Below are 26,556 nucleotides of genomic sequence, written 5' to 3'. Positions count from 1 at the left end.
TCTCTACTGAATGGTGGCTATTAAAGCAAGAGTAAAGCACATGTGTCCATCCTTTCTGCTAGTCAGTGTTAGAGAAGCTACTTTGGACTGTGCTGAGATGAACCATCTTAAGAAAACCAGTCCAAGCTTGTAGTATATGATGAATTGATAACTTTAGTCTCTTGCTGTCTGCTATTTGGCATTTCTGACAATCATTATCTTCTGTATGCAGGATGTAGCATTTCTTATTGTGCATGTTTAAGATGCTTTGGGAAGATGCTGGTTGAAGTTTTCCTAATCTAATTTAAATGCAAATTATAAACATGCACATGATGCTGTGTGTATATAATTAAGTATCATTATATACTACATGAATCATTGAAAAAGCTCTGGAGAGCCATTCTGCTATTTAAAGCATGACTTATATTGAAAAGCTGCCAAGTGACTTGTGGTTTTGTGATTAAGTGTTTGTACTTATAAGAATCTCTCTTGAATTGTAGGTCAACAGATTATGGGACAACATATGAGAAACTGAATGATAAAGTTGGTCTGAAGACTATTTTGAGCTACTTGTATGTTTGCCCAACAAACAAACGTAAGGTAGGTGACGATGTGTTGGCTCATTTTAACTTTATGGTGCTATTTTTGCCCTGAACATCTCTTCTATTTTCCTCAATATCTGTTACTGTTTAAGTAGCAAGAATCTCTCTGTCACGCTTGCCTTGGAAAAAATGTGTTACTTTATCAAAATATAACCCAAATTGTACCACCTATACCACTTACCAGTAATACTTGAGGGAAGGATGCCTATTAAATGGACAGGTACCATGCATGTGATTGTGTGCTTACCTTCTGGATGGTGTTGATTTTGTTCTTTAGGAGAGAGAGAGACTTGTTAAAATGGCAGAAATGCATCTACAGTGGCCAGATTGTATGTAACATTATTTGTCTTCTAAGTGCTCCCAAAGGTGAACTGAACAGGATTTGACAAATTCCTGCAGAGAAAAAGCCTTCGAAGCCCAGAAGGTTTTAATCATTCAGACACCCTAGTGACTAACACTTTACTATGAATTTATAATGCTGGCATATTCATGAAGGGAATCTGGATGCCTTCTTTGAGATACATTTTTGACAAATTTTTTTTTTTTGTTTTCTACTCTGTGTTTTTCAGTCCTTGTGCATAGTTTGAGTCACTACAGGCAAAGCTGAATTGCATTGGCAGAAAATGTTAGTAGACTCACCTGTAAAGGAGGCTGGGTGTATTTGGGTAGCTGAGGTCACTATAATGCTGTTCTCATTATACTGAAACAATTATGAGTTCTTTAAGACAGACTGTGAAAGATAGAGGGAGCTGTCCTAACCAAAGAGGACAATGCTTAGCAGTTTAAATTGCAATTAAATGGCCCCAAATTAGTGGAGAGATGTCATCTCATTGACACTGACCCTTAAGAAGATATGAAGCTTTTCTCTAGCAGCTGAAGAATGAAATTATCAGATCACTTAAATGTCCTTCAGCAAGCCAGGTGCAGGCTGGCACCGGGAGCCTTCATCACCTCTGGCTGCATCCTGCATCCTCCCACTCCCTGCCCTTCTCTGTCACCCTTGTTTGTGCAGCCATCTGGTGAGCTGGATCCAGGACTGACCTGCCTGAAAACTAATCTCTTTCCAGCTCAAAAACTAAGTAGACGGAAGGAAAAAGCTTTCAGGCAGAAGTGTGGAACTATCTTTTCTGGCAGAAGTCTACTGTAAAGTTGGCCTGTAGTCAACATGATCCAGTGCCAGAGGAAAGCTGCAACACCTGGGATGAGAGGACCTAGGTAATGGTCTGGTGGAAAGATTGAATGTTTATTTTAGCAGGAGCAGAGTTAGGCTTGCAAGGAGAACTTCTGGAGGTCCTCCTTATGCTGTCTGTCTCTGTAGAACATCAGGCCATTTTGTCAATAAACATTTAATTTTAGAAACCCAAACAGTCAGCCAAGGCTAAGAGGGCATGACACAAGTCCACACTAATACTTCTACAGGGAAAGCAAAAATACTGAAGTTCAAGGTCTTTATTATACCTGCTGTGGAGTGAAAAGCTGAAGGAAACCTATTTAAAAATTTTGCCACCAAGGAAGAATCTATGTCTCCTAAGACCTGATCCATTCTTCTTCCCCGAAACCTCATAACACTTTCAGAAAATCTGATTACTTTTAAAGTTGCATCTTGTTTCACTGATACGGTTGGGTGGATAGCTGCAGAAATACTTTTAAAATTTAGGACTCAACTACTCTAATCTCCGTGAATTTTATAAACCCTGCTGCAGTTAGTGTTGGGCAAATGCTAACAGTGTGTTTTCCCTAAATATTAGTTGTACGTGATGATTTCTCAGACTACAGCTGCAGCCTTCAATGTCCTTTGTTCCACAAGGCCTTCCTTGGCAGAGAGAAAAGGCTTCTTCAGTAGTGGAAAAGAAAATGGTGCATTTTTCATCTTGAAGTTATTACATGAGAGACCTTGCTACAGCAGTGATCTGTAAGGAGGGTCAGCACGTACTTAACTTACTGAAGTTGCCTTGTTTTGGGAAAAAAAAAATAAAATTAGCACATATTTAACTTTTAGGACTAGTTCCATTGAAACAGAAGGTAAATTTTGAACTTAGCTGACTCAGGACTGATTGCTTGTAATGAAAAAAAGCAATTGTACCATTTATGTAACTCTTGTCTCTTCTTTGCAAAGCAGACCACTTAGAACAGTGAATGGTAGAATGCATGTAATTGGATTTATTAAAGTAATTGATAGATTTGTTCATGAATTTCTGATTATTTTCACATTCTGGAAATGAACAAACAACATCATGTTGAATAAATTGTTTGTTGTAATTTATTTGCTCTTCTCCATCTACAAAAAAAAAAAGGGTCTATAAATACCCAGTATTTGCAGAGCTTCCTACAGCCCATGCATGCCAATTTATTTCTGAAAGCTTTTGACTTCCAGTTTGTGTCTCTTTATTGAACAAAATTAAATCTTTTAACCAGACATCACAGGCAATGTCATATTGCAAAAGGATGCTTGGGAAAAAAAAAACTAGAACAAAGTCAATCATTATTTACAATTTAAACTGGCAACCTATTGCTGTTGCTTGGCATTTTTCTGAATTACAATATTTTCCAAAGCAAATGACAGAAAGTGGTTACTAACCTAGTGATGTATAAGTCCTGGCTAAGAGAAGTGGAAACATTTTTTAGTTTTCTTTCCTTTTACTGAATTACTGTGCTACCTGGTCGTATGACAGATGACACAGATCAGGGGATAAAAAATGTACCACATGGATCTTGCCAAAGCCACAGAGCCTGTTTGAGTATTTGTCAACAAGTCTCCAGAAGAGATATGTGCAATGTGTAATAAATCCCTAGGCTTAGGTATGTCAACATTGGTTTATTTGTTAGGTTCATAGAGCCTTCTGTGATGAGAAAGAAAATTATTTGAATGCTTGTACATGAAGAAATACTGTTTGGGAATAATGCTGGTGGGTTACAAACTAAACTAAAATATAAATCCAAGTAGATACTTTGAAATTCTGTTTTCATAGAAGTGTGTCGTTCATTTTCCTAGAAAGTCACATGCACTAAGCTTTGCAGTCTTTCTCTATAAAAGCCTTTCAGATAGGTTGTTTTTACTCATTGCATGGAAAATCATAGGCATACACACATAAAAAGTGAATGGATCATGGTGGGGACTCCAGAATTTGTTTAACTGGAGGTTTTCTCTGACTCAGGAAGTGCTGCTGGCTAATTTAGATGCTGGATCCTTGTAGGAAGCACACTGTGTTCTCTGCAAAGAGCCAGTTTGTGCAGCCCATTCGTTCTTTGTACTTTCAAGCCCCCTGTATCTGTGTATCTTCAGTTAATTAACAAATGCTGGGTGATAGCATCTGCCAGTGACTTTTATGCTATTAATAGGACTAGTGCATCAGATATTTCCCGTGGGTTTGCATTTTTGTGGTAGTGTTTGTTTGTTTGTTTTGTTTTATTCTCTCCCTTTCCACAGGTCTGCTTTGATTTTTTTTTCTTTATTCCTCCAACTGTTCAGATTTTAATTGCTGTGTGGAACAGTGTTAATTTTTTTATCTCTTTAAAGATGAATGGATTACAGATGCCTTCCTCTTCCTTGATATTCACTGCTTGTGTTTATCACCTTTATCACAGTGTGTTAAGCATTGTCCTGTTGAGTGTGTAGCACCAAGATAGCAGATATTTATTGTAAATAAAATTGCTTGTGTTTCAATGCTGGCTAGAACCCCAACTGCTTCAAATTTATTTATATTATGAGTTTTAAATGAAAGGAAATTAAAGGAATGGCAGCCTAGCCTTCTGTTCTTTCTAGCATTGGCTGGTGGTTCTGCACAGAATCATTGGCAGAAGTTTCTGTTAGTCAAGATGGTAGAAAATTTACCCTTGTTAGCTGAAATGGGAATGATTGATTGCTACTTTCTGTCCTCTGGTATTAGGTGAGGTGATTTGCTTTAGGGAATTTCTGTTTGTGAAATCTAAACCCTCCCCTTGTATAAAGAGTGAGACCTGGAGCTGTGTGCTTTACACTTGCCTTTGTACCCACTCTTCTAAGGGTTGTGGAAAATGTCCACAGAGGTGAACAGTTCCACCTGGCATTGCTGTTTCTCAGGAGTCTGCTTATCTTCAGTTGCTAAAATCAGTTTGGGAACACTTCTGAAAATATTACTTCTGACCTGCCTTGCTATGGAAGCTTTCAGAACTCTAATGTGAGGGCAGGTGTTGATTTTTTCAGTCAAGGAAGAAGTTGTTTCCAGCTGTGTCCTCCTTGCAGCCTCTGTAAACCTTGGTGTGAAGGCTTTCAGTTTGTACTGGAGGGGTTAGAGCTCAGCAGAGCTCTGAGCACACCTCACTGTGGGCTAAGTCAATCCTGTGGTGGTCAAGGGATGGCATCCTTAGCAAATTAGGCACAGTGGGAAGGCAGCCTCTGTCAGTCATGCCAGTAGCACATTGTGTGATTGCTGAGATAAAAGCAATTATTTTCTTGCTCTCCTCTTTTTATTTGGAAGGAAAGGTCCTTGTTAGCTGCAGGCTGTAAGTCCAGCCTTCAAAGAGACAGTCGTGAGAGACCAAAAAGGCATTTGTGAATGGTTGGAATTGTTTGGGGTGTTTTGGGTGGTGTTTTATTGCATTTGGGTTTGTGGAGCTTTTTCTTCTTTTTGTTGCTTTCTTTTCTTTTAAATGTTGTGGGGAACAGATTTCAAGGAGATGTTCACTGAGAATGTTTTTGTACGTTTTTAAAGGGAGGAACCACCTTGTCCTGCAGCATTTTGGAGATCAAAACATAAATTTGTTCAAATGAAAACTTCTGTTTGGATTAAACGCTGTGTAACATAGGATGGTGCATGAAATGTCTCCTATGCTATGACCACAATTAATGATTCTTTATAGCCTCATAATTTGCTTCAGAGAGAGTATTTTTCTCTAAATACAGTGCCCTAAATCTGTTTCATTCTGCAGTTTGAGCTAAAGATTCCACCTCATCTGAAAAGGGTTGAAATCCTGAACCTACAAGAGATAATCTTGGGCTGCAGGGGTGGTTCTGTGGATAGCACTGTACACATGCAGACAGTTCACTACCCATGGGAAGAGGGATGTCTCACACTGAGAATTAAGAAGTCTTTAATTTTCTGCAGTTCAGCAATAACGATGGATTAAGTCAACTGTTTTACAAGCCTCTGGTGATGGTAACTGGAAAATCTGATAATCTTGGGATGTCCTTGGATTAATGCAATTACAGTTTTCACTTTTGCTTGTAATACCTTTAGATTCAAGAGTAATTCTAGCTGTAAACCAGATAAACAAGTATAGACTTTATTTCCATGTCAGAAGACTGTCTTTTCTGCCTCCCATCTCACATGCAAACAAGGATAACTTTTTGCTAGTTTAGAAAGGTGGATAGTTGCTCACATCTGTTGGATATGGTCTGGCAGTTGGGTAGTTTCTCTGGAGACAGTGAAGATGTGTCACTGTAAAGCTGGTGCTGTCTTTAATACTGAGTTAATTGGGAAACAAATAATTAACAATCATTAACATCCATATTAACAAACTGAAGGCAGAGCCTCATTTTTCAAAGTGAATATTTTTACTTTTGAAGTGTCTGGCAGAATCTGCTACCAAACTTTCTGATTCATGGCTGCAGTAGATGACAGCTCTCACAATAGCCATTACACACAAAGCCCTTGCCATCACTCTACATCCATATCTCTTCTTGGATATGAAGTGAAATCAAAGCCCATTTATTCCACTTCTGCTCTTGTAAGCCTATCAAATATAGTGGCAGTTTTGACATTTCCTCACTCAAAGTAGCACTACAGTATGCCTTTGTATCTCACAGAAGTCTCCAAGGGCACACTGGTTGTTGAAACTAATGATAGGGAGGTACAAGCCATGGAATTCAACTTTAGAGTTTCAAAAGTGTTCTTTCCCTTCTGAGTCTGTTCCCTGTTTTCTGTAAACTGGACAATTAAAATTTATGCAAGATAATCTCTTGTTGAATGTCCTTCAATTCTTTTATCCCCTTTTATTCCTCTGTGTTTTACCAAATACTCTGGAACAGATGATACCCCTTTTCCCAAGGAAGGATACATGCCAGCAGCTTAGAGAGCACAGGAGCAATATGTTGTTAGTCACAGGCCATATAGAGGCAGCTGGGATTGATGGCAGAGCAAGAACAGACCTGTCATAGCTTCAAACTTGTAGCTCCATCCATTTCCATAAGTAAGACAGGCTGTTTAAACCAGGAAGGAAGCCAGTTGCCATAATACTGATTTTTTTTTTCCTATGAAAAACTGGTCCCAAGTGGTTGAAAATGGGTTTGTTCAGTGTCCCATGAAGTTGGGCTAAAAATATGGACAGCAGAGTTTTTTTTTTTCAGTTACCTTCTGGGTTTTGAGGTATTAAAGATACATAACTAAATCTCTTTTATCTCCTTTCCCTGTTGTGTCATGGTAGGAACATACTTTTTTGGTCATGAAATTTGGAAGTTGTCTTCATAGTATATATCTTGGAAAGTTCACCTTCAAGGGAAAAAGAACATGATGTGACATAACATCATGTGATGAACATGAAAAGAACACTGTGACATAACCATGTGATGGCTGTTTTGTGGCACTTTGGAAATGTATAACATAGTAAAATGTAAAAAAAACCCAAAATGTTTTTTGAATATTGACCACTCAACCCTCCCTTGCAAGGCCTGCAGCAAAGTACTAGCTGTTAATTAGCAGATTGTGTAATCTGTCGGGCATGTTTGCCAGCAGATTGCAACTGCTCACTCCTTCTGCAGTCTAGATATGTTGCTATGCAGAAATGAAGGATGAAATGACAGGATACTCGGGGGTTTTGCCTTCTGTCTAGCTGTGCTTGGAGTACAGGGAGAAGAAAGTGAAGAAAATAAACAAGAAAAATATTCTTGATTATTAAACTGCTGATGGATAAGAGCTAGTAAATGCAGGGAGAGGGGAGTGATGGCAAAGATTAATGGATGTAATTAGAAAGCCATCTCCTGCTAAGAAAATGTGGAATTTGACTTGTATGCAAATAACATGAGAACTGGAGACCAACAAGTGATGACTCATATATCAAATGAAGAGTAAGAGGTCCTTGAGGAAGCAGCCAAGCTTCGTGGAGAAAATGGGAATAATTAAGTATCTGGTATGAAAAAGATATTGCAGAACCCATGAATGGCCTTTTCCTTTTGGTGCTACTAAGTGAAAGGCTTAGGTTTCTTGTTGCAAGGACAAAGAGAGATTTTTCCAGTGCCAGAATAATAATGATAATAATAAAAAAGAGTCAAATTTAACACAAACCAGAGAATTCAAGGGTCAAAACTGTCTGAAAATAAGGCACTGTAATCTATATATTTTCTATTGTGTCTTTTGATTCCCATCTCTCAATCTCTTTCTCAATAGCAGTCAAAAAAGGAATTAAAACATTTAGGAAAGGCATATAACTTAGGGAGCAAAGAAAATACAATGGTTATCACAGCTGTGAGAGCAATGGCATGGGGAGGCTGTGGGGGGAGTAAACAGAATTAATTCTATTTGTGTCTGCCACAATGTGGCTTTCAGATGGGCATGGGTCTCCCACAAATTTGCACAAACTCAGTTTTTCTGTGGAGGAATCTCTTCTACCAATTTCAGAAGGACTGAAATGTGGTCACTGTTTCTGTAAAGGTAAATATTTTAGGGATAAGTGAGAGAAAGCTGTTGAGGGAGCAGAGCAATGATAATAGCAATTGTTGGAGGCAGTGCTGAGGGTGGTGTTGAGGTTGACATTAATCAAGTAGACCAAAATATGTTCACAAAGAACTGTCAGAGGAGATCTTGCTATGTATTCTGATTCAGTGGGTCAAACCCAGACCACTGTTTCCTAAACATGTTTTCTTGGATGGGAGAGTGAAATCATACCATGGTGAATATTTCAGGTCACACTTGTACCTTCACTGTGTTTCTGTGCACATTTGCTAAGAGCATGTGAGGATTTGAAATACTTGGTAGTAAATTTTGAGTGTGGCCAACTGTTACCATAAATCTGTCAGCCAACACACTTTTGTTGCTTTTTCTTAAACTGACACTGCAGTTAAAAAGCTGGTGAAATATTTTTGAAAGATAATGTTTTACAGAAACATTTAAATTAACACAGTATTTGACAAGCAGAAATCAAATTTGCAGTTTTGTATTGCATATAGAATATTATGAATAATGGATTTTGTTATTTAGAGAAAGTAAAAAGATCATATTGATTGAAAGCACTTATTCCTAGTCAAAACGCTATTTTTTTCTGCTGAGGTCATCTACGACTTTTCTGTCTTGAAGAGATTGATGTTAGAATAACAATGTTTTGGGTGCAAAAAGATAAAGCCATTTTGTTTTGAAATGTTTCTTTAAAAATTCTTTAGAGATTTACCAAGATAAATTCTACTAAAAACAGTGGAACATAATAATGGTACTTAAATTTGTTTTTAATCACTTTGCTGATTCTATTGTTATTAAAAATCTGCTCTGAGCAACTTCAATTCAAAGCACTGAATTCTCCAGTGCACATATGCATTTAGGTCTCTCTGCCTGTGTGTAAATATAAAATGTCTTCAGACTTCAGTCCCATGTACCTAATTCCTTCATTAGAGGTAATAAGGAGAATTAGAAGGGAACTGTGATCTGGTCCTTGCCTTACAAATTCTTTGTGTGCAGACATTTCTCAGGGTTATGTGTTTATGCAGTACCTTTTTCCACACAGACTAAATATAGACAGAAAGCTGTGGAATAAGTTCTCAGTGCAACTGCACAGTTACCAACAAAATCTTAATTTATGGTGCCTAATCACAATGCAGAATTAGAAGATGTATCTTCATCAGATATGGTTAAAAAAATTATCTTCTTCTGGTGTAGGGGTCCTTTGCACAGCACATTGTTTGAGTATTATTTTTCTGTGTTTTTTTTTTCAGATAGAAAATGTTTTAGAGGATTTAGCCTTGTGTATGTGGTCTGGTTGCTGGTCTCTTTTCCTCGTAGGCAATTTCTGTGAACTCTATACTCTTGGGCATGTTGTGTGCTCTGGATGTAGCTTTCTGGTGAAGACAATCCATTAGAAGTAATTCCTTAATAATAAGCATGGCAATGGGCTTACAGCTGTTCCTGGACATTATGCAGCCCTGAAAACACAAAATCATGTTATTGTGACTCACCCTTCTGCGTCAAGACCAAGATTCTTCTGTCCTATTTATAAGATAAGAATTTTATTTTTTTTTCCTGTGTTTGAGCAGAATCTGTTCCTTTGGGTTCTGGTGTACAACTTGTCTTCCATTTATTACTAATGGTAAATAATCAGTGTAATAGCTTAGCAAATCTGAATGACAGCAGCTTGTGCTTAGCTTTTGGCAGTGAAGGGAGAAACACAAACACATCCATATGTCCTCCCTAATGCCATGTTGCTCAGCTCCCAGAAAGTAAAGAACAATTGCAGATGAACGCAGGTAGTATCAACTGGGGAAGAAAGTGTGGCAGTTTCTCTTTTTCTACTCGAGTCTTGTGCTCATTTATGGTGGTTTTTTTTTCTTTTTTTCTTTTTTTTTTTTGTTTGGGTTTGTTTGGGGTTTTTTTGTTGTATTTTTTTGGTTTTTGTTTTGGTCAATTGGTAGTTCAGGAGAAATATTGTCAGTCTTAGTTTATGAACGAGATCAAATCTATGTTTTTCGGAGCTCAAAAAATAATCAGCTGCTGACAGAAAACAAACACAGGATTTTGGTTGAAATCCTAGCCACAAAATCATCTTTTCTCCTAATTCTTGTGATCCTGATTCTTGAAGATCACAATCTTCCAGATCTCCTTTTATACCATTTCTTTCTGAGAGGTACTTACAAACTGAAGTTCACCTGTGCAAGTTTGTGCCCTTCATTTGCATTGCTTACAGATATAAACAAAACCTTTCACATAAACAAAACAAACAAACAAAAAAAAAGAAACCAAAAAAGAAAAGGTGCAGAAAGGAAAACATCAATCATTTGAGCCTGTTTGGCAGTGTGGCAATAGATTATCGTGGAGGAATAGAGGAAGCTTAATTCAGCATTCAATGATTCAGTGTAGCAGTGGACAGATCATCGCTGCTCCAGACCCCTGTGTGTCTAACATCAGTGGCATGGCAGTATTCCTTTCTAAACTTAAATAAATTTCTCTAATGAAAATATGTCTTGACATTTCAAACCTGAGAGCTGTCTCCCAAGTCACGTTCTTTGTTAAAGTGTTTCACTGTTTTCTTTCTGTACTACCTCTACCAGCAAAACTTCTCCTTGTGCTCCAGGATGCCAAACCTTTCCTGTTGCTGCTGTTTCAAGTGTGTTGCTGCCATTTGCAAGCTCTCACAGGAGTGTTCAGTCAATTACCACCAAAGACTCCCATTGTTGCAAAGAGACTGACCTTCCCCCCTTGGGCACCAATTAAAATCTATTACTCTTTTCCCATCGTACTGTAATTGGAGCTCTGGCTCTTTGCCTGGTTGAACTTGTTGGGTTTTCCTCTCCTTTTCATTATTACTGAAACTTTTCTAAAGATGGCAAGAGGGAAAATTCCAAACCACATCTGTATATACCTTGGGGACAACAACAACATTTTAATGAGACTTTAAATTTAATCTCTCTCTCAGTTGTCATCAGGAATATAAGAAAAATCCAAGTGAAAGAGTAGATATGTTTCATATGATGATATGGCTTATTTCCTTCTTCTTTTTCTTCCCTTCCTTCAGCTAATGTGCCCCAATTATTTTACAGAAAAGGTTTTCCAGCGACTATAGGACAGATATGCCGTGAGCCTTGCTAATAAAAATACTGTGCTCTGGAAGTCGAGAGGAGCAAGTGCTGTGTACCTGAGAACTCTCTTGAGCCTCATGGCCTGTCTTTTCTTGTATGCCAATGCACTGGATAGGTGTTCCTTTCTTCCTAGAGTAGGAGTCTGCAGCTCACATCTCTAAATAATATTGATAAAAGAATTTTTCTCTCCTGGTGGTTGATAATGATCAAGCAGTCTATCTTAACGGGCTAGCAGCAAGTGCTGTGCTTGTCACAGCCTGCTCCTGTGATGTTAGAGCCCCTAAAATCATGCTGTGTACAGCAGCTCTTATGTAAGTGTGGCTGCCACCTCAGTGTCTTTCAAGAGAGAATTTAAGCCTACCCCGAAGATGAGATTTGCAAACATGTCAAGCCTGTGCTGAAAGGAAATTCAGGGAGAATAAAAAAACCCACAGTTCTTCATGCTTTGGGATTCCCTTTCTTTCAGTGAGAATAATCTAAGCTAAAAGTACATGATTGATACTCACCAAATGGTCGATGTGGATCAGAAAAATCAGCCATGAAGTGGCTCTTTGAGGGTGTTTCTGGTGTTGGCAACCAGGCAGGGCCTGCAGGCAGCTTGAGTTTCATTGGTTTTTCCACCATTTGGACAACAGATGTACCATAACAAGTTTGCATGTTTAGCAATGTAGCCTTGTGGAGCTAAGTCACAAGAAATGGAAGTTTAAATTCTTGCTTTAGCTAGGTCCCCGAATGCTATAGATACAGCCAAATCTGTATATGGTTTTATTTTGCTAGGGCACCCCATGACAAAACCAGCCATGGGTTGATGAGGAGGATCCCAGAGTGAAGAAAGCTTAGCCTTGGAGTCTGGCTCTGTTGTAGCTGGCTCCTACAAGTGATAGGCTGGCACAGCCCAGGGTATCCTTCAGCTAATTCATCCAAAAAGGGTGAATTTCACCCACCAACAAAAGGGGCACAGACTTTAATGTAGGTTACAACAACCTGTCAGGAACTTGGAGTGCTCCTTGTGTGACTACAGCTTGTGTCACTGCATCTCCAAAGATGTCAGTACTCAAGTTAACTGAGTTATTTTCATATCTGTAGGATTGGAGAGGTGACTTTAACAAATGTAAAAAAAAAATTAATAATCAATAACTTCTTATTTCTTTACCTGCTTTCTCATTTAACACATAACTTTGAAAAAGCTGCATTGAAGCTTTGTATTTGGAAATGGTAGCTCCTGACTTCTGCAAAAGAGAAATTTATTTTGCTGAGAAAATCTCACTGAGTTTTTTGGAGTGAGGTGCTGTATAAGTACAAACAGTTTTTATTAATAGTCAATTCATGTGCATAATAAAAAGTATGTTCCTACTATAAAGAAGGTTAATATTGTTCAATATATCTACATTACAGCCATACTATAGCTGTGTGTATATGTTCTGTTTGGAATTATATGAATAGGTGCTACATTACACTGTACACACTTTTGTATTATTGCTGTGTGAGAGATATATGGTCTCTACCACCTGAGATGGAAAAAAACAAGTCTTTCAGTAAGAAGATATTTCCTATGCTTGCTGCATAGCAAATGTTTAATGAAATTGTGAATAAGTGAAGCAGATTCATCAAAAGAAAACAACATTATTTTTGCTGGGGTGGGAGACAATTTAAAACTAAAAATCAAAAACGTCTTTCTCTCTCAAAGTTTGTCTGCTTTCAAAATCCAAGCAGTGGAAAGGCTGTTTGCTCCTTAAAATGCAAAACCTCAGGAAAAATAAATGCCTCATCCTTCTGAAAAATCCATCCCTAAATGTCATAAAATATTACTTGGTAATCTGTCAAATCATTCACACTGCACGCTGCTGTGGTCCAGCTTGAGCTTAATCTAAAGTGAAATTAGTCCACATGTTTCTTCCTTCTGGGCCAGACTTTCGTGCCAGGTGGGTTTTTTGCTGGGGTTCTCCAGGGACAGGGTGGCTGTGACCACAGGCAGTGTTAATGGTGATGAGTGATTCTCACAGGGGTCAGGCAGGTATCCAGCTCTCAGCCAGGACCTTCAGTGAATATTCTTTATGTTCAAGTCTCCTTCTTAATGTGTTTCAATCCAGAAAAAAATATTCCACCTCACTTATTTGTGGAGAGTAGGAAAGATATATTTTTCCCTTATTTGAGTATGTGGAAGGGCTCTACAAACAAACACAAATACAAAAATACCTGGTAGCCTGTCTCAGCTGGCATAAGCTAACATTTCTAAGAAGCAGTGAAATAAACAAACAAAAAAAAATCTCAATTTCCTTTCTCTGTTGTACCTGAAATATTTCTTCTTCTAGGTCAGAATGTATTTGGACCTCTCTAACAGCAGGTGGTGAAGCTGCAGGAAGTGTTTGTGTGGAAAGGAAGAAGGAAACTATCTCTTTCCTAAGCTGCAGGGGAAATTTAGGCAGAGAGAATGTAATTAGCCATCCTAAAAAATGCCTGAGAGAACAGAAATTGCCAACATTGTTCCTGCACAGAGTTTTGAGAACTTTAATAAATTCAAGTGATCAGCACCGTAATTTTAGTGTAGTCTGGAGGTCTGCAGTGAAAAACCACAACAAGCAGACCCAATAACTACAGCAAAATTGGAGGTATTTTTTTCAAGAGGATGCTTAACTTAGTTATGTTAATATTTGTCATAAATGTATAATCCACACCAAGGATATTTTGAAAGAGTAAGTATATCTTATGGTCATTAAAAGGGAAATTTTCTTACACTTCAGTGTTCAGTTAGTAAAAACATTTATTGACTCTTAAAAGCTGCATTTAGATGGGACTTCACATTTGGGAGAGAAGCTGTTTTAACGTGGATGCCAGTGTTCTAGACTCAAGAACATAAAGGAAGGGGAGGCTTCAGCTCTGCTACCCCATCACCCTGAGGTGACCTTGCTTCTTGCAGGGTTGAGAATAAGCCCATTTAAAACCTGTTGCATGTCTCTGAAATGTGCCTTTTCTGTGTAGCAGTATAAGTTAAAATAGCTACAATAAGTGATAGTAGAGCAGAAAGGAATAAGAAACCCAAAAGTTTTCTATGCAGTAAAATCTGATTATTAGACTGTAGCCTTGTTAAGCTGAGTAATAATCAGAATAATTAATATGTTTTGCTCTGATTTTAATTGTGATTATTGCTGTAGTAATTTGAAAAATAAGTGTTTGATTATTATGTTAAACAATATTTTTTTTTACCCTTCTTAAATTGCAGTTACTAACGTAGTACGTTATTGCAGTTTTTGGTGAAAATAAGAACAAGGTCCATTATAAATTAAAAATATGAAAGCACAGAGGAGACTACTAAGTAAATTAGAAGGAAAACTTGGGAAAAAAGAATCCAAGCCTGTCTTGGGAATGGTTTACAAGCTTTTAAATGCAAATTTATCAAAGCTTTTTGTAAGTCATGGATCTCATTTTTAATCGGTATTCCATGGTTTGAAACTCAGCCACACAGGCTCTCACTTGGTTAACATTCATTTTACTAGTCTCAGATCTTGATCCAAAATCCACTGAAGTCAATAAAAAGACTCATTTTGAATGCAAAATTAAATTATTCTTCTTAGCATGTCAGAAGAGCTTCCTCTTGCAGTCTCCTGCCATTGCAGCACAGAAAACCAGATTAAAATATTTGGCAAGAAGGTAAAAGTTTATTTCTGAGCTTGTGGATGAGCCTGGGCTCACAGACAACATACTGGACTTCAGATCTTCTAATGTATCATTTCAGTAAATGTTAGGACCTGCATACCTTTAAGATGTTACACAGGTTATCCTGATATTTTTTTTTTTTCTTTTTTACATATTTGTACTAAAGCCCCATATATAACCTCACATAATTAACATTTATTGGTTTCATATGCTACTCAGATGTATTAGGTGTATGATGTCTGGTGCATGTTCTACTGTATTCAACACAATTAAAAGAAATAGATACAAAATCTTAGCTGTCTACAAAACTACCAGTATGTACACGCATGGGAAACCAGTAGTTCAAGACCAGACAACAGATGGGAAGACAAAAACCATTAAATAATTTGTCTACATCTCTACAACTACTGGTGAAATGAGTATCTGAATCTCAGTGTAAATCCTAGCATTTTGTCCTGTGAATTTAACAATGCTTTTTCCTCAGAAGGTTCAAAACTTAGTTAAAATGCTGCTGAGAATGTGCACCTGCTAAATCAGTGGAGGGTCAGCAGTGATAAGGTTGAATCATATATGATTGTGATTCCTGGTGCTTGATTTTTCAGTCATTGAAAATGATAAATTATCTTTATCAAACTAAGCTGGAGGGAGTATTTGTGAATGATGTCTTTTAGCAGTTCATGGCGTGACTTCAACAATGGTAACATGAGTTTTTAACATTAATCTTTTAGCCAGTGCATTCTAGAAGTGTAAGTGCAGTGTGATACTGATAGAATACACACATATGTGTGTAATTATACATATTACAGATAGGGATAGACCAAAGAAGGAAGGGTGGGCTTGTAGATCCTGATGACCAACTATCCGACCCCCGAACGTTCATCCCACAGACATTCACAACAGAGAACAGGGAAGCTCTGAGATGGTTTTTCAGATGTGAGTTTAGTGATGGCTCCCAGGGATTGCAAGGTAGAGCTGACAGGCTTTATAACAGCATAGATATGCTTTTAGAGAAGTCTCTTCTTGCTTATTTCCTCCTGGGCAGGGTTTAGGCTGCCCACTGGACCATGAAGCAGTGTAACATCATTTTTGGCTGCGTGCTGCAGGTTTTCTTGCAGTTGAATTGCATGTCACAGTTTGGGTATCACAGGTCTGCCGGGTGATATTCCAACCTGCAGATGAAGAGATCCAGCTGTCTGGTCCTGCCCAATACTGCTTTACTTTGTTATTGACTTCAACTGGGCTTTTTCTGAAGTCCCTGATGTCAGCATCTGTGAAGGTTTGTACATGTCTAGCTTCCCTGGCTTCTGAAGAGTTAAACAGGAGATGGATTCCTGCTTTCCTTTGCTAATTAAGCCAAAGTCTGCTGGCTTGAATTTCTGACAAGTGGGGAGACACAGATGGTGGATGCTCTGATGGTCTCCTCATTTCTTACCCCTCCTCAGGGTTTGGGAACTGTAACTTTTCTCATCAGAGCTGTGTAGCTAAGTATAGCTGCACACTACAGCTACAGTAGTTACTCAGGTACTGCTGCAGTGAATAGATTTATTTATAGATACTGTATTCTTTACTATAAATTTAGTAGGGATTTGCCTGAAGTTCACCCACACTTAGGTATGCTCTGGATCCTACTCCCTTTTAGCTTTCCCTTCATTGCTGTGGAGTGAAACACATCCCTGATGTTCTGAACCAGCAAAACTCAGTGTCTGCCTTGCTCCCTTCCAAATAACTCACTGCATGAGCCTGTCTGTGGGGACATTGAGTCCTTTTATGTGAATCAGGATTTATTTGCTTTTGAAATGTTAATGCTAGAGACGAGGAGGAGGAGATGTCTTCCTGAGCTGCCTTAAAGATGCTATTTTAGTGTGTTGCTGTGGATTAAGAGGACTACTGAAGGGCAGCATGGCAACTCCTCTTTGATCCAGATGACTGGCTCTGTAGGTGGTGGCCATTAGGAAGGAGGAACAGCTCCATCCATCCTATGGCTCCAGCTGTAGGGAGCCATAAAGCTGGTTTATATCAGGCCAGGTTTTCTCTGCAAGTTGTGTCAAAGCCCAGTGGTTTTTTTTTGCACTCCTGTTTCTAACATGCCACCTTTCCTAGCTGGCTACAGGGCTACTGCTCCTGTTCATGCCTTCAGCACCTCACGTCTCAGCTGTTACAATGCCCTGACCCCACACTTTAGTTTATGCCTTTGCAGGTACTATACTTTGTAGTTCTCTGCAGCAACTACTTTATTGATATTTGTATGAATGGGAGTGACAGACTCCTGGACTATGACTGGACTGTTGTGATGCTGAGTTAACACAAGTAATAATTAAATAGTTGGAAAAGGTGTGAAAAGTAATGAACCAGAGAGGGAGCAGGCAGTCACCTGTCTGCTGGAATATAAAGGGGAGAAAAAAACAAAAGAGGTGGAACCAGAGATAAAAGAAAATAAAGGATGGAGTCAAAGTGGGGAGAAATTGAGAGGATTAAAAGGAGTGACTTCACAGAATCATAGGTTCTTGCAAGTCAAGTTGATTATGTTCTTTGTTTGATGGCTGCACAATGCATTAAAACATTTGCATAGCATTCCCAGGCCCTCCAGCTTAGATTTACAGTTCTGAACCATCCTTTGTTTGAGGGGGATTAAATTCTCTGAAGAATTCAGGGCCAAGTCTACAAGGAGGGCTAGTACCCATTCTTTTCTTCTTTTCACTCTGCTGGGAGGTACACACCTAATTAGGACTTAAAAATTTAGCCATCTGTATGGTAAAGACTGTTTTTTTTATTTTATATTTATACGAAAGGTTGATATTTCATTTTTCTGAAATAAAAGAGATGGAGGAATGTTTCCTCCTGTTAACTTAGGGTCAAAAATATGTTTGATTTCTTCCTACATGTCCGATCTGTTGAGAGTCACACATTTTATAATCAATTTTTATTAAATTGCCAAAATTTGCAAAACAAAGCAATGTTTGTTTTGCATGTTGTGCATCTTTAAACAATTAATTTTGAAGTAGATAAAACATGTAGACTTTCTCCATGTTTTTTTTTCTTTTTATTTTCCCCTGAAGATGTTTCAGATTAAACTGTTTTTTATGAGATTTCAAAGATATGGGACTTAACAGTGGTTCTCCTGAAACACCAGTTTTTTTAAACACGCAAAATATTTGCAACAAAAATACATATTTCTGCTTGTTAGAAACTGGAACTGTTTATCAGCCAGCATAGTCATAAAATGTAGGCTTTTCCTTGGTTGTTTTTAACAAACTGTGCCCTGCATGTAACTTTTTAAGAATCTGTCACTTCATCTGTTTTCTTCCTGGTTTTGATTAAATATGTGGCATTATCCCTGTTTTGTGAGCAATTTTTATAGTAAGAAAATAGGGAATTTACTATAAAACTAGCAAGTCAGGAGGCCAGTCTGAATAAAGGCTCTCTTACCAATGTAGTATTTTTTTTTTCCTGCTGTCCTTGCTTGTGTAGCTGTTGTTATCTGAAGGAGCAGTCAGGGCCTTGCTGTAGTTGAAGGCCATATCTGGTTGATCGTGTCAAGCGACAGAGAATTTTTCTTGTCTCAGGAGGTTTTTGCACTCTCAGCTTCTCATCTCCTATATATCCATGTTGGTTTCATCCACATCCAGCTGGTTTTTGTGCAAAAAGATAAGAAAAGCAAACACAAAACTTGCAACTCCCTCAAATGTTCTTAAAAGGAACTCCAGGGAAAACTCTATGAAACATTATCTGCTAAGCCAAAGCAGCTCTAAATTCTGTCCGAGAGCTGATTATTGCTGGGCTTTGAAATCCTGTCTGTGTAATCCTTCCTCTACTCTGGATTCTCTGCTAATCCTGCACCTGCTCTTCCTAATTCCTGCCTATTTAGGGATATAGGCAATATATTCTGTTTACTGGTTCATTAATATGTCTGGACATGGGCTTCCAAACCTGTGCAGGGTGTGTAGGATTTCTCTGAGGACACAGATGAAATCTGCTGAAGTTGTATTGGAGGAAAAACAAATTAAAATCAACTTCTAAAATGCAGCTTCATCATTCAAAGGTCTGTATAATGCTGGCCTTGCTCATTTTTAGGCAGTGTTGGAGGAATTTGTCAGAAGAATTTTATTTAACGTCTTTGAATATTACTTATAATGATTAACTGTTTCTTCAGTGGCTGAGCCCTCAGGGCAATGGCTTGGTGCTGCAAATGGAGCCTGCTTTTTGAGGGTTTCTTTTCATTGACACTGAAAATCACGTATTTTTCCCCTTAAAAAAAAATGAAAAAAAGAAAGAAAAAGAAAAAGTGCACATGCCCTGAAGCCATTTATACTGATTGGATATTTACTCTCAGGTAAATCAAGCAAGACCATCTGACATATTGAAATGTTGACCAATTTGTAAAACAAACCTTTCCTTCTTAAAATGCTGTGTTTGCACACAAATATTTATGTGCTTATTTGGACACACACGTTCTTCTAAATATGGGAATATCTATTATGGGAAACAGGTTGAAATTTTTTTTTTTTTCATTAGCTTTTTTGGTTTTTATGGGACAGGATTACTGGGACATGAGGTCAGTGTGGCTTCCTCCCAGCAAGGTTTTCAGTTAGCAAAACTCATAAACCATATTCTAGAGGAGAAGTGGGAGGCCAGATCATCAGCTATGTGACTTCTAGTACATGGTCACAGATACTGTGAAATAGCTTCCACAGTGCCTGTAGCCTGTGCCTCTCCCTTACCTTCTGCCTTTAAACTTCTTCACTGATTTTATCCGTGAGTGACAGTATAGAATTGTAGTGTCAGGCATTAACATCTCAGTTAAATAAAGAGTTTACCAGGCTGATAGGTGCCAATGGATCACTTGGCATCAATATCCAGGTATGTGCTCTTTGCTTGGCAGCGCAAAGTGGCAGAGCTAAGCTTAGGTCAAAATAAAAAAAAAATTAAATTTAAACTAAGTCTAATGTATTGGGGATAAAGGTATGTTCACAGGAAGGGAAATGCCTCAGGTAACACACAGTAGATTGTTAAACTGAGATTAATTTGCCACAGGTCTAGAGATTTGCTTCTGAATTTTCCTAGTGTAACCAAGATCAAAACTGGGTGATGGTTCTTAAAAACACCATGAAAATGTGACTAGATTTTGTGAAGTACTGATTTTTAGGGTAACTAGTTATCTTTGAGAATGAACCACTAAAATGAGGTAGAATGTAAAATTTTTCTGTTTCATGGTAGCAGAATTTTAGGATCTTGTATCTCATGGTTTGTTGGGGATGGGTTGGAAACTGCATGAGAAACAGCAAGCAAGAGGCTTGAACATAATATTAAGAGTATGTAACAGAATATCTGACAGTTTCTCACTTCGGCAGTCTTGACTCTTGCATAGCATCATTGGTCTCTGTTGTCATTCTTGTGGAAATAATTTAAGATCTCTGGGACAAGTACTTCCCATTTTATTTCTAACTGCAGTGCCTCTGATTGGAAAGTAAGAGAATTCCATGCTTTCAAAGATACAAAATGAACTTGTAGGCTGGATGCTCTTTGAGGTATCAAGTCCCATATCTGCCACTAGGCCTTTGATCAGCTCTTCTTTTTTGGCACTGTTCAAAAGCTTAATTTCTGGGGCTTTCTGATAGTAAAGACTCTCATCTTTGGTGTCAAGAGTAAGAGTTTGAGTGGAAAAGGAAAAGGTTAGATTGTAAAGCCTCTAATTCTGATCTGCAGAAGAGCTAATTCTTCTGGGTCTGAAAAATAATTTGGGGAGATTAGGCAGTATTGATGCAACCTGGCATGATGATTTGCTTCCAAATAAAACCTTATTCTGATACAAATCAAGGCAGCCATTAACCTTCTAAGTAAGGGACAAAACAGTCTTACAAGAGAGTGTTCACCTTGTGATGTGTAGGCCTGTTATTAAGATTGCAGAGCCATGAGGTTGTCATTCTTGACCTGTTCTTGTCATCAAGATCATGGACTTGTCAGGAGAAGAGTCCAGCAGTGAAACAACAAACAAGTCAAACTTGTTCCACTGCAACAGTCTGTGTAAGGATTAAGTCTCCTGTGTCCCCCTTCACACCCTACTCGTAACACAAACTGGGAACATAAACTAGTTATGTTTCCCAGTTGATTTAGGGCTATGTGCCCCAGCAATGGTCAGGTCACTGAACCAGTTGGCAGATTGAGTTGAGTGAGTGCCAATGATAACACAAGAGGAAGGGCAAGAAAATCTGCAGCTAGAAGTGAAGGAGGCAGGAGGAACCCAAAACCTGTGATCTGGGATCCTAATTTCTGCTGTGGAACTTGATTCTCTGAAGCAGTAACTTGAAAAACCTGTTTCTCTCTGCTGGCCCAGAGGGTCCAGAGCTGTGTGTATGACATGTCTGATGAGAGGCAATGTTATTTTTTCATTTTCATCATCTCCCATCTGAGAAACAGGTGATGAAGTTGTAGTAAACTCAGAACTCTAAGATCCTTTATTCTTCCATACCTGTTTTGTCTTGTTAGTTGATGTCAGTGCTGTGAGGGGAAGCAGTATGTCAATATGGACAGGATGCACTGAGCTGTAGTCTCCTTAATTAGCCTTCTGCCAGCTCCATGAAAGACCCTGGAGGGGAGAACATGTCTGGTGACTACATTCACAGAGTCCAGTGCTATTTTTCAGTGCCTCTTAGAAAATCCACAACTAATTGTGAAAACTGCCACCGTTCTCGTTCTCATGCTTGGATTTTGGATCTTCTCAAAGTATGGAAGTATATACTACTCAGAGTAAAAGAAGGTTGTTTGCAGAGTATAAGAAGGTTGAAATCAGTGAATTTTCTGGAGCTCTGCCATTTTACTTGCTATCTAAATTGTTCCAGTGACTTTATTATGCAAGAGAACATGGACAAGGCAGATCTGAGCATAATAAAAAGGGGAAAGCTGTGCCAAATCAGCACCTGAATCAATGAATTTAGTCATCTGACATCTGTTTCGCTTGTCAGGTAAAAAAAAATTTATGCAATTAGCTGAGATACATGCCTACAAAAAATTGCAAATGTTTTAGCAGGATTGCAAAGCTGGAAAGCTATAAGCTTTGCATTTTTCTATGCAAGTGCTCTGCAGTTAGGAGGGAATGTACATGCCCACAACTGCTGAACAAATGTTTATAACTTGAATATTTGTTTGAGAGAGGGTATGTAATCACATAGCAAACTTCCTAGAGAGCTGGTTAGCACACAAATTGGGCTTTCTTTATAAAGGTTTTTAAAATTCATTTTAATGGGTGAGAAAAGCTGGCTGACGTTTCAGAACTGAGTGCTGATATAAAAACTCTCTCATTCATGGCCCATGGGAATGTGAACATTCACTGGAGTTTAAATCTCTGGTGAGTTTTTTGCTATAGCTATATAGCAGCCTAATATTCCTGTCAGAACAGATTTGCAAATGACCCATAAACCAAAGAAGAAACTAAAGCTGAAAGGATGCTCTGGGCAATATCATTTTCTTTACTGACTTTTTGTCTCAGACTGAGTCACTGATAATGGTTTCTGATTGCAACTTCTATTCAAGGTTAATAAAGAAATCAGGATAGGCGGAGAAGAAAATGTTGGCTTATTAAGAAAAGCAGTTAATTGTTAACACACAGTAATGAGATTTTCATTGGTTTCCATGACATTTGGTCTAGGCTGTGGAGGGAATCTCACTAAAGAAGAGGGATGTCCAAGGTACCAAGAATAGGACATACTCTGTGTTTTGCATCCTGGCTGTGCAGAGTAAGCCAGCCAGATCTAGAGGGTCAAATGTCATTATTCATAAAAATTTACATGCATTGGTCAATGGTCTTAGCTTAAAATTATAGAATCATCTTACTTGGAAAAGACCTTTAAGGTCCTTGAGTTCAACTGTTGACCTAGTCCAAGTCAACAGAAACCTTGTCCCTAAGGGCCACATCTGTGCCATTTAGATATCTCCAGGGGTGGTGGTTCAGCCACTTCCTCAGCCTCCTGCTCCAGTGCTTGACAATCCTGCTGGTGGTGAAATTTTTGTGAGTATTAGTCCTCTCTCCTGGGGAGGTGGGGCAGTCACAGCAGAGATTCATGTGCTGTGTGGAGCAGGAACTTGTCCCAGTTGTCCCTGTCCTTTCACTGTCTCTCTGCACTCCCTTCAGGTTCCCCCAGTTTGGGAAACCTCCCTGTGAATGATTGTGCCAGTGCTGGAACTGCTCACTTCAGTGTCCAGGGGTTACTGGCTAAAAACTGCATGTATGGCTGAAATTGTCTGTCTGCATCTGTGCTTCAGGCACTTGAACTGAGGCAAGGGGAATAACCATTTACTGCTTTGTGTTCTGTGAATTAATAAAAAACTTCAGGCTTCTAGCAGCGTGAATCCTCAGGAGAGGCTTCTCTTGACTCCAGGGAGCTTTGGAACAAACATCAGAGAAGGTGCAGCATTGTTTGGCAATTTTTCATAACGCAGTTCAGAAGGACTTTGTGCCAGTCAGTTTAGAAAGCTATTTCTCAGTGCCAGTTTATGAAAAGTTGCAGTAAACATCCCTCTTATTCAGGAACTTTGGAAGTTAAGGAAAAGGGAAAAAGTATACAAAATATATTAAATATTCTTTAAAAACATAGCAGCACAGCTGGTGACCTGGAAGGAACCCTTCCACCTCCAACTTCCAGTAATGTAATCTCTGCCTCAGATATTTTCTCAGGCTGAGTCATTCAGCTGGATGGATTTTAACTTTATTTCTAAAAGGAGAGAAGCACTGTATTCAAAGCTATTCAGAGACTGGGACTGAAATGTCACAAAGTTCGTGTTTGACAACACTTTCCTTTGTTGACAGTGTGTCTATAGCCTGATTGTCTCCCAGAGAGGAAGCTTGGCCCAGAAATATGTGATAGGAAGAAGGAAAGTCTTCTGTTAGAGATATTGCACTTGAGCGTTTGAGCCTTGGCACAGGCTTTCTTAAGTCTTTTAATGAATGTGCTGTTTAATTGCTTTGTGCCTTATCTTTCCATGATTAAAAGTGAAGGTGAGAATACTTGCTGTACTTTTGATATTCAAAGGATAACTCAATGAATACATGTGAGGTAATCAAATTTTCTGAGAATCATTTGCCCCACAGAAATCAATGTTAGATAAATGTAATTATCATTATGAGGTTGATGTAAATTTGATGTCAATTATTTCTAAAGTAAAAAACCCTAAAATTCACAAATCATTTATACAAATGTTAACAATTTCTCTGCTTTTGAATGTTAACAATTGAGTACATCATTATCCATTAGAATTTGGGAAAATGAGGTAAAAGACATCTCTGATTTTTTTTGATGGAACAGGTACAATAGAATAATATAATGAGAACTTATTAACGAAATACTTTCCAAATAATTTTTCAATAAAAAATCCTAGTAAAGTCTGCTATTTGTCATGTTCGGAGCTCTAATTTAATGAATTCTGTTTTATAAAGTGACAGTTCAGCTGATGAGAATGGCAAATACCTTGAAAGACTCAAGAAAATTAAGTAATTATGTGAAAATTAATGTCTCCACCACATTCAATAGTTATTACAGAATCATACCACTTGTAATCCTGAACACCATTTGATGACCCACTACAGTCAGGAAGAACATCTTTAAGTTTATTGACGTGACAATATCACTCCATCCTCTCTTCCTTGTACCTGGGTGTTAAGCATACACTACTGGATCCTCAAGGATTTTATTCCCATAGAACATATGTGGCCTCAGGAGGAGGTTTCTCCTGCTGCTAGACTGAGGGAAGCAGAAAATTCAGCATGAACTCTGTCTCTGTCTGTGATTTCAGAGCTAAAGTATTCTTTTAGCAGGGTTAGTGCATCATCTAGAGAAGGATACATTTTTGTTTTAAATGCTCCATTTATCTGTAATGACTGGGCTTAATAACATGTTCATAAGCAGGGGTTGTGGTTAGAATTCATTGCCAAGACCACACTCTGGATTTTTTTGCCTCTTTGTTTTTTTTTTTTCTGACTGCCAGTCCTTGATTGTTTTCTGCTTCTGGTTATGTCTCCATAACAAATGACTGTCAAGCACCTTGGCCTGTCGATTTCTAGCATGTTAACTACTGCCTGGTAACTGTCCACACGCTCCCTCCAACAGAGTGATAAATTTGATGGTGCTTAAGCCTTAGTGAGAGTGAGGGGCACCTAATGTACAATAAATAAGACAGCTATAATGCCTGTGGGAATTGATTTCTATAGCCATAGTTTTTTTTCTTTTCTAGCCTTCTCATTACATACAGTTTTTTCATTCACCCACACACATGCAGTGAAATTAAACTAGTGTCTTTCACTGGTGTGATCCCGATGTTTTGGGGTTGTTAATACTTGCAGTCAATATAATTGACTCTTTTATGACTCCAGCTGACTATGACAGCAAAGATCCAGAACAGTAGGGACTTCACAGTGTTCTTTGGCTTCACCTATGTTCTCTCTGTTTTTCATACCAATCATATTTGTTGTGAAAGTTTTTTCACTGAATATAATTCTGATACATTTGTCTTAAGTGAGAATGTTCTGAAATTTCACTTCAAAATGCAGTCCTCCTTTCCAGCTTCTGACTTACCTAAACCCTTTCTGCAGTCAAGTTGTTAGAATCTCTTTCCTCAGCTCTCCACTTTTTGTCATGCTTGTGTGATTTCTCTGCAATGTGTCTAGAGCGTGTTCTTTCAATCACTAGCTTATCAAATCTTGGTTTCTTTATGAAATGAGCTGCCACCTGAAATTATATATTGGGGGTACTGTTTAAACTTATGCACAAAAGAGCTTAGAGAAATCAGTTGCACTATATTATTGCAGTTGTCCCCTATGGCAGTGGGGATAGTTTTCCTAGGGGCCGAAATGGTCATTATTTGGTTTTTGCTTGTGAGGTGAATGTGGCTGGACAGAAGGCTTAAATCAGTGATGTTGAGTGCAAATGTAGAAATACTGCTGGGAGCATCCAATCAAACAGCCTCATCTGTATCACTGAGCAACAAGCAGACCTGGACATTAATACCTGTCTGTATATGGAGTGCAACCTCCAGGAAGTTGTGTGAGAAAATGCTGGTAATGGATGATCCTGTTTGACACTGCCTGAATGGTAAAAAATGGTAGCTTTGTTCTCACCTTGTAGCTTTATTCTCACCTCACCACTAGGCATTAATAGAAAAAACAAACCATTAGTAGGTAGCTCAGGAGTTGTACAGCATAGCTGCTATAAACACCTAGGCATTGTGATCCTTGGAGTCTTTAATGAGGAGCTGGATAATGCAGAAACAACTGGAATTGCATATTAAGCAGCATGTGGAATAGCAAGAAATAGGCAGCAATGGAATTTGCCATGGATGAGGATATGATCATTCCTAACTTATTTTCCTTTTCATCAGAAGCAGCCCCATTACAGTTGAAATTGCATCATTAGAAATACTATTGATCAAGTTCTCATTAGCAGTCATTGGCACTCAACAGCCATTACTGAATGTGTTATCAGTGCTGCTGAAGCTGATACTGATCACTGGCTCCTGATAAAGAAATACAACTCTGTCTTTGAAGCCAGCTAGTTGATTGAGTTAAATTGCTTCCATACTGTC

The 26,556-nt window shown here is 38.4% G+C and overlaps 1 protein-coding gene across 1 annotated transcript in view; it reads left to right on the top strand.

Moving 5' to 3' along the window:
• The first annotated feature begins 469 nt into the window (after positions 1-469).
• Positions 470-26,556, top strand: part of LOC120502029 (VPS10 domain-containing receptor SorCS1-like) — a 141,722-nt gene continuing 115,635 nt past the window's right edge. The window contains exon 1 of the mRNA XM_039709043.1: positions 470-579. The gene's annotated coding sequence lies outside the window, so the exon portion shown is untranslated. The remainder of the gene's footprint in view (positions 580-26,556) is intronic.

The sequence above is a fragment of the Passer montanus genome, unplaced genomic scaffold (assembly GCF_014805655.1).
Source record: "Passer montanus isolate IOZ18808 unplaced genomic scaffold, ASM1480565v1 scaffold21, whole genome shotgun sequence".
NCBI classification, from domain to species: Eukaryota; Metazoa; Chordata; class Aves; order Passeriformes; family Passeridae; genus Passer; species Passer montanus.
The sequence above is the reverse complement of the archived record's forward strand: the minus strand, read 5'-3'. Positions and strand labels throughout refer to the sequence as shown.